An 8,581-nucleotide genomic window follows, 5' to 3' on the forward strand; every position below is an offset into this window, starting at 1 on the left:
CATTAGCACTTGGAGTACCTTGGAAAATGGCAGGAGATAACATGAGGAAACAGTCCCATTTTCCTTGGTTTCTCTGCTGTCTCCTTCAGCATAGCCAGAAGGATTCTAGATTCTAGATCTAGTACAAGACAGTTCTCTACCCTCTCAAATCTTTACCCATGAAGCAACGTAAAGCACCACACCGAGTTTACGATCACTTTTACTTACCTGGACTCAGAAAAATGCCAGAAGACCTATAAGGAACTATGAGAAGGAATCAAGGAGGAGACTTGGAGAGAAGAAAAGGTGAGGCATCATCTGAGGAATCTGCTCACCAGCTAGGTTTTCATGCATAGGTTTCTCACACTTTCCAAAATTCATGCTAAGCCAGAAGCCTTTGCCACTGAATATTCGTAGTTCAAGAGAAATGGCTTTTTGATGGTTTATTTTGTTAAAGCAGAAAAGTGAGACAAACTTTTTTCCTTCACTAATAGCATCCCCAGACCTATCTGCTGACAGTCATGATAGAATGGATTTCAGCTTGGAGAGTGGGGTACACCAGAAACAGCAAATTATCAAGGGGCTTCTGTTTTGATTTTCGAGGATGTCAGAGGAAATCTTATTGTTGCCGAGACTGTAGAAATTTCCTTCTTTTGGTCTCTAGTGAGGGGCAGCAAGGCGAATGAAAGAGTTTAGACTGCGGTGACGCAGAAAGGTCTGGAATCCCAGCTCCTCCCCATCTGTAAGTAGGAAATACCTGCATGGAAGGTTAGAGAGAACCAGGAACATAGCTTCTGGGGCGCCATTCACACAGAATACAACTAGGCCTTGCACTTCTGAGAGGCCCGCCTGGAACAAAGTAGAGGTCAGAAAGAGCAGTTGTTTTTAGGTGATAATCCCCATCCTGGAATGACATATGGTTTTCTGCCTTCATATTATGTAGACGAAACTTCCCAGTGCTCTGTCCAGCTCCAGTGCCTCCCCCCAGGCCCACTCCCCCATCTTTTAGCCTAGGACTCCAAATGGCTTCTCCTTGCCCAGTCCTCACCCTCTTGTGAGAGCATTTTCCAAGCAGGAAGCTCTCTTTAGCCAACAGAGAATCATCTGGAATTCTCCAAACCTCCTCCAAGGCTTGCACCTATGCTTCTAGAACCGCAAGCCAGTTTTACCTTAGGGCAGAGAAAAGGGTTTCCTGTCACAGACTAGAATGGCCTTTCCATTCTAATTCACTGGTGAAGGTGACCCAGGTCCTAGGTGAGCGGGTAAATAGATGCCTCAAGCCCACAGGTGACGACAAGCCATTATTTTCAGGGAACACTTTTCGAGAAAGCCTGCGTCTTTGTGATCTGGGTGGGAATTTGGGTTCTATTTCGTTCCCAAAGCTTTAGCAGGACAGACCTGACTCTTTATCTCATGGGTTGCATTCTCGTAACCTCGAACAAGCCGGCAAAAAAAAAGCTCCGAGAGCGAGTTCGTCCTGGGTCAAAGCTCATCCCCACTCACGGAAACGACCTGCACGGCAGTGAGGTGCCAGGTGCTTCTCTGAGGCCCGCAGGGGCACCGCCCGAGCACGCAGTCCTGAGTCTAGATCTAGTCCTGAGTGTGCGAAAACCGACTTTCCTCTGCTTACACTCACAAAGCTGGGGGGGGGAAGGATGGCAGCCTTGGATGCGACGTGAGGCCCTGGCGTTTCTGCAGCTGCGGGAGTCTGAGGCTTGAGGAAGGCCTCAAGGCCCAAGGAGGCCTGGATCCAGGCTAGTCCCCACGGGCCGGGGCCAAGACACGCGAGCCTCCGCTTCCTTCTGAGCCCCAGGGGTGCTCTGCGGCCACTGGCACCCGAATCAGGCCTAGCCCAGGCCCGTCACCCGGTGGGTGCTTGCGAGGAGACAGAGGCATGGGAGCCGTGGGCGGGGGCGGGTGGTGAAGCTGCCGAGGCCTACGTGTAAACTCAGCTTTGTCACTTCTCAACAGCTTCCAAAAGACGAAGATACCCTGGCTCCAGGGGGACAAAGAGGCCCTACGGCGACTTTTCAGAGCGGAGATGATGGAGGCTTTGGCAGTGTAACCGTAGATAATTAAGTATTCCCCGCGGCCGTCCATCCGCTCGCATACATCAGAAAACACGCCTTCTCTGAGCCCGGTCCCCTCCCTCGAATTCGCAGCTTTCTTTCCCGCAGGTAGATGACGACCTCTAGGCGGCACACCCGAGGACATGTTCAGAGTCCCCTAGTTTTGCGCAGACTCGTGTTGGGTAAGGCTCACCGAAAACTCGGGGAGTGAGGAGAGCATCTCTGTAGGCATCTCTGTAACGGAAGTCGAGGCAGCTTTCTCGGAGGAAATGGGATCCAAAGATCCCGGGGAGTACGTACGCGCGGATCTGTGCCACCCGCCGTACGCTCTGGGGTATGGGGGCGCAGAGAGACAGCGCTGGCTTCCGCGGACCCTCGGTCCCCGTCAGTACCCGGAATGCGAGACTCTCTTGTTCCCACTCCCCGAGCCCCAGACAGGCGAAAGGCAGCGGGAGCGCGCTGCCGCCGAAGGCTCATGTTTATTCACGCAGCCTTCAACAGCCTGTTCGAATACAAACTAATCTGTTCGAATACAAACTAATCAACCGCTTTCACTGCTTACTCAAGTCTAGGCAACTTGGGCTGGAGAAGCGCAAGGAAGCCTTCGTGCGGGGCAAAGCAGTCAGCGCCTCTGTCGCGCCAGCCCTCTGGCCAAGCAGCCTCAAGCAGGGCGGGTGGCTGCCAAGGAGGATTGGGGCGATTACCCGACCGCCTTATTTATGTCCCCAGGCTCTCTACTCACCACTGGGACTGGGCACAAAGCTCCTGGGTTGCCCTGAGATTCTATCAGGGTTGGATTTCTGGGAAGGAAAAAGAGCGTTAGTTTCAGATTCCCTCATTTGCACCAACCCCTCTACTAAAAGTTCTATTATAAGTGTAATTTTTTCTTTAGTTTTCTACTGTGGGTCTGAGGGGGTTAAGTTCGTAGAGGAAAGGGTGGTCCCAATTTCAGAGATCGCTCTTTCTAACGTGACTACTGCCCCAGGGAGGGGTCGCCGGGGTTGAGGGGACAGGAGGTGGGAAGACTTTTTCATGATTCTCCCTCGCTTCCAGATTCCTCAGTTCCGCGCGGCGCCTGCCAGGGCCCACTTCCCACCTTCCTCAACCCGCACCGTCCCTACTCTAAGTTGGGGCTGAACCAGCAGGGGCCTTGCGGAGGAGTCAGGGTTGGGGGAAGTCTGGTGGTCTGGTGGTCTGGATCTTCCACCTTCTGCGTGTCGGTGCCTCATCAGTCCTTGGCAGCACCTTCCCCAGGTGTTGAACCTGACTGAAGGCAAGACGGAGGGTCAGTTGTGCGGCAGTTTTATTTTTTTCTACCCACCACTCACCTTCCGTTTCGTCCAGCACCCACGCTTCCCTGAAGAGATTCTCCATCTCCTCTCCCAGGTTCTACTTGGCGGTGTCTCACTCTTTGTCTCACTCTTCGTCAACTCTGCAGAGCTGGTCTCTGCAGGCACAGTGAAGCCATCTAGGCCACCATTCGGATAATCCAGTTTAAAATATCCTTACTAAAACTTAAGCTAAAAGGGAAAGAATTAGGAAGAGAGTTTGCTCATACGTTTGTTGGCAGGATGAACGTGTTTGCGCACAGTCCTAATCCCACACAATTTCCCCCAATTCCTGATATCCGCGCGTGTAAGACCTCTAGTCTGTTGGAATTTCGGCGATGACTTCCAAGCCGAGGTTTTACCAGGTGGTCCGCTCCAAGCCCGGGTGTGTGTGTATGTGGGTGTGTGTGTGGGTGTGTGTGTGTGTGCGCGCGCGCGCAGGAGCTTTTGGACGTGAAATACCTCCAGGGCAAAAGGGGAAAACGCTAGAGACTCTTCTGAACTCAGCGGTAATACCTTTTGGGGACTCTAGGGAAGACGAGCTGGGATCTCTATAGATGTCACTGTGGTGACATTCCAGGTAGCTTGCCACCCCATCCCTCCCACAACACACACTCCTGAGTTCCTGAGAGCCCTTTTAAAGGTATTCCCTCTTCTGCAAACAGACTTCTCTCCACTCCTGACCTCATGAAAAGGTGGCCCCAATGGAATCAACAAACCTGAAAAGCCTCACTTGGTCTCTGTTATCCCAGGCTGCGCCTCTCCTTTCGGTGTTTCAAGCTTTCGCGAGTGGCTAATTACCTCGGGGTTATCCCAAAATAAAATGGTGGGGGTGAGGTGGATAGGGAGGAGGGCCCCCAAGTGAAATCGACAATCTACTAATATTCCATAGAGAGAGTCTGAAGACGTCCTCGTAATTTCCCTTAAGAAATCTGGTTTTACAGGTCGATCTCAGTAGGAGAATTCTTTGCCTAGAGGCTCAAAATGAGTAATAGGCTGTGTGTCTTCAAATCCTCGGCAAATATGATAAATACATTCAAGGAGAGCAATGGGGTGTTTACAATTAGTACCCAAACTTCTGCTGTTTGTCAAAAGTCCCTAAATAACCCTTCCCCCAATCAAGCGAGGAGCCCAAAGGAGGTAAAAATCAGGCGGAGACATCTGCAAAAGGAATTTAAAAGCCAAAGCCGATTTTATTTCCTCCAGTCAAGTGTGAATGATGGGGCGGCGGAGGCACGGGTGATGGAGTCTACCTGACAAAGCGTGCAGTGAGGGGCAGGGGTGGGGAGTAAGGGCGGGGTCACAAAAGCGAAGGCACTGAGCTCTTTGCCTTGCGGGTACCACTTCCCTGCCCTGTGCTGAGGCTGTCGCCTAAGGCCCAGCAGCCACCTTGAACCTGGAAACCCAGTCCAACAGGTCGTTACCTCCCCACAAATGTCCATCACCTTGCATCGTGATTCCCAGCGGGTTTATCCGGATAGAGCTCTTCGCAAGTTTTTCAGATTTGTCAGTTTCTAGGAATTTGCATGCTTTATAGGAAGCTGAAACCACGAAGATTCAGTTTACACTTTAAAATCTGCGACGCTTCCCAACGGCCCCAGTCACTCGGTTAAGGTTCAATTACTTCTTAAAAAAAAAAATGCAAAAATAACATTGTTTTGAGAGTTTGGGACCCCTTCTTCTTTTGTTATAACAATTCGAAAAAAGTTGTCTCTGCTTCTCAAAACCTAGTTTCCCCGCAAGTCGTCGGGGACGTGGGGAGAACTGGGCTCAGAGTGAGCTGGGAGCCTCTGAGCTTTCTCAGGGACGTCAGCTGAGCTGTCTACAGTTTTCATCCTTCATTTAAGTTTGAGGCAACTCTGAAAGCGACTGAAAAGTTCGACGGCTGGGTGGCCAGCGGCCCGGAAGGCCTGGCGGGCAACCATCGAAAATAAAACAATTGATATCCTTAGCTGCAAACGCCCCTATGGTAGCCCACCTCCACTGCAGCGCAGGAAACCGGAGGACCGCCCTGATCTCCTCGGGTTCGCGCCCTGCCTCCGCCAGCATTTCAGCCAGGTCGTTTTCTGCCCCTTTGGGTTCAGTCAAAGACCAACAGCCAGAAGGGGAAGGGGGGCAGGGACCAAGGGGAGAAACCTGAGTGAAAGAGTCAAGCTTTAGGTGTATTTTAATCCTTTAAGGGGATGAGTAGATGTCTCTACGCAGCCAGATTAGGCTCCTCACAAGCTTTGGTTTTAGGGTGGGTTGGAGGTTAAGGACAGAAATGGTATGGGAGGAGTAGTTACTCGTCGCTTGTTTGGTCTTCACATCTTTCCAGCGGCCCAGGTAGGCTGACGGCAAAACCCTGGGGCCGTCCCTCTTGGATCGCTCCCCTAGATAATGGAGGGGGCGTAGGGAGCTTTGTAAAGCCGGTCTTGGTATTCCCCCTCCCCAACTTCCACAGGAGACCTGGGTTCCCCCTTTAGATTTATACTCATTCATTCATTCCACAATTGTTCATTCAAGACCTAGTAGGTACCAGACACTGTATTAGACTAAAAACGCGGCATAAATGGAACTCTGGCCTCAAGCCCAGAGCCTGAGGATTGGCTCCCTAGAATGTTTTAAGATCAGCAAGCCTCTTGGAAGAGCCAGCCTTGCTGCTCCATAGATTCCAACGCTGGGCGAACGGACCCAAGGAAACATAACTTCTACATAACTTTTACTTCTCCTTTCCTTTTTTCTTTTTTTCAAGTAGCAAAAGACCATTAATTAGAAGAATTACTGCTACCCTATATTATCCCAACCTGCTCAATGTCTATCTGCTGCAGACAATGCTAATAATGGCAATTATTGCTTCTATAAACATCCCGAGGCAGCACTCTTCTCCCGCAGTGTGTGTGTTTCAAGAATATATATATAAAAAGTTCCCCCACTCATTTGCATAGCTTCATCTTTACCTTTTCCCATTCATCCCTTGCAAAAAGCATATCTATTCAAAGCCCTTGCAAAAAGCATATCTATTCAAAGGGCATTTAGTCCATTTCTTTCTTGGCCGGTAAACCTATTCATCAATTGTTCTGCCTTGTAGATCGCATTCTAATGCTAATCTAGCGTGTTAAATATCTTTTTGTTCCCCTTTCACCGTTTTGTCATTCAGTTTATCCAGTTTTGGTCACCCATTTTATTTATTTATGCGCCTGCTCCTATTCAGGGGCTCATGTATTTTTTATTATGTTGTTTCACTGTCACGCAGTGTCAACTTAGTCTATTCAATGGGGGCTACTTGAAGGCCGGAGGGACAAAGCGTGTACACATTGCACCGCTATTCATTCCGGCCAGCTGGATCGGCTGAAAAAAAAACCTTGTGAAAAGAAACGCCTCACAATGGACACAGAAGAAGTGCACAATGCTAACAGTTTTCCAAATACCACTGATTGGTTTCTTCACAATGAGGAGAAAGCCGCCGCTTTTTCTTAGCTCCACTTCAACAAACAACACTCTCACAAAACCTCCCAACCCTGCGTTTTGTTCCCGGACAAAACCTCCTCGACTGTCTAAACGCTCCCACTGAAGGACAAAAAAAAAAAGATAAAAAAAAAAGCTCTTTCACCCCCCCCCTTTTTCCCTGCAAGAGAATAAAAAAGGAATGGGGGGGGGTTGTCAGTGAATTAATAATATCAGTCTTTTAAAAGAAGAGGGCTGACCTTTGAGATGCACTGGGCCGAGGGAGAAAGAACAGGGGAGAGATTAATAAAGTTTAGACGGCGCTCTCTCTGCCTCCGCTGGGCAGTGGGCGCGAGAAAGACATGGGCGCTTCGAGCCGGCGAGTTGCACGGAACTTCACTGGCCCGGAGGGGGAGGCGGCGGCGGTGGCGGCGGCGGCGGCGGCGGCAGGGAGCGCTCGCGCCGAGACGCGCTCTGATTGGCTGGCGCGCCGGTCCCCTATCTGCTCCAGGAAGGCGGTGGAACAGTCTCTCCATCTTAGGCTCCCGGAGCCGAGGCAACCCCCAGCCGAGGGTTGAGAGGGAGATCCGCGCTGTTTTGTTCAAGTTTCTTGGGGTGCAGGGGAGAGGAAATTGTCAAATGAAGTGACAAAAGCAGCCAACTCCACGGTTCCCCAGAAGCCATTCCTCGCACGTCTCCCAGCTCAGGTCCTTACAGCTCAAACAGAACAATTCCACCTGTTTGCGCAAAGCCGGAAGACAACACTGCTGGCCCCTTGGATGTGAAACTTGTTTAAAGCCCTTAGGCAAACGTGACTACCTAAGAAATGTCGTCGTAGCTTTTTTAAACCTTAAAAGGGGAAAATGAAAGAACAAAAAGAGGGAAGGGGAGGGGAGGGAGGGAAGAAGGAAGGACGGAGAAAGACGTACAGAAATAAATCTTGAGCCCACAGCAGCTCTTGACTTAGTCCCACCGCTGTATTTGTGGGTCGCTTTCAGACTCTTACACACCTGGCTCTTTCCATGCCTTCTTGCTCCAGAGTCGCTCCTCCTTACTTAAGCACAGTCTTGCTTTCTCCAGGAGCAACCGGTTAGCAAGATCACTGGAGTCAGAGCGGTGATAAACTAGTCACCCCTCTGTGGGCCTGTGGACGTACTCAAACAGCCGCACAGCCGCACAATCTGTTGGCGATGTGACCCTGTGTGTTCACCCCAGGCATCCTTCCTCCTCTCTCCATCTTTCTAGTCTCTTTCATCGGCAGAACGCTTCCAGGAAAACGCGGAACTTTGGGGAGGAGGAGGGGGGGGGGGGGGGCAGGGGAGGGGCGAATCTTCGGGCCGGTGGGGCCGAGCTGGAAGGCTCAGGGAGGTTAACTAAGATTTAGGGCTGGGGCGATTTCCAGCTAGCCGCAGGAAGTTCCGTGTTGAGAAGTGATGGGCTGCTACAAAAGGCAAAGACGAAGGCTTGAAAGGATTTAATTAACCGTGTCAGGGATAATTACCCCTGGACAGTCCAAATTAGTTTTGCATAATCGCTCAGAACCATATGAATTAACTTATAATATCGCAAAGAGCTCGGGGAATAACAGGAGAAGGATCGTTTTAATTAGTGAATCAGGGTCAAACCAGCGGAATCTATTTCTCACATTTCTAAAACTTTCCATGGTTTTTAAAATATTATTCCGTTGAGGGAAAACAATGACTTTAAAGATCTGGGTCGCTTATAAAGACGTGAAGCTCAAGATATGGTCTCTGTCAATGGGGAATGAGTTTACGACTA

This window comes from Pteropus medius, unplaced genomic scaffold, assembly GCF_902729225.1.
Source record: "Pteropus medius unplaced genomic scaffold, Ma_sr-lr_union100, whole genome shotgun sequence".
NCBI lineage: Eukaryota > Metazoa > Chordata > Mammalia > Chiroptera > Pteropodidae > Pteropus > Pteropus medius.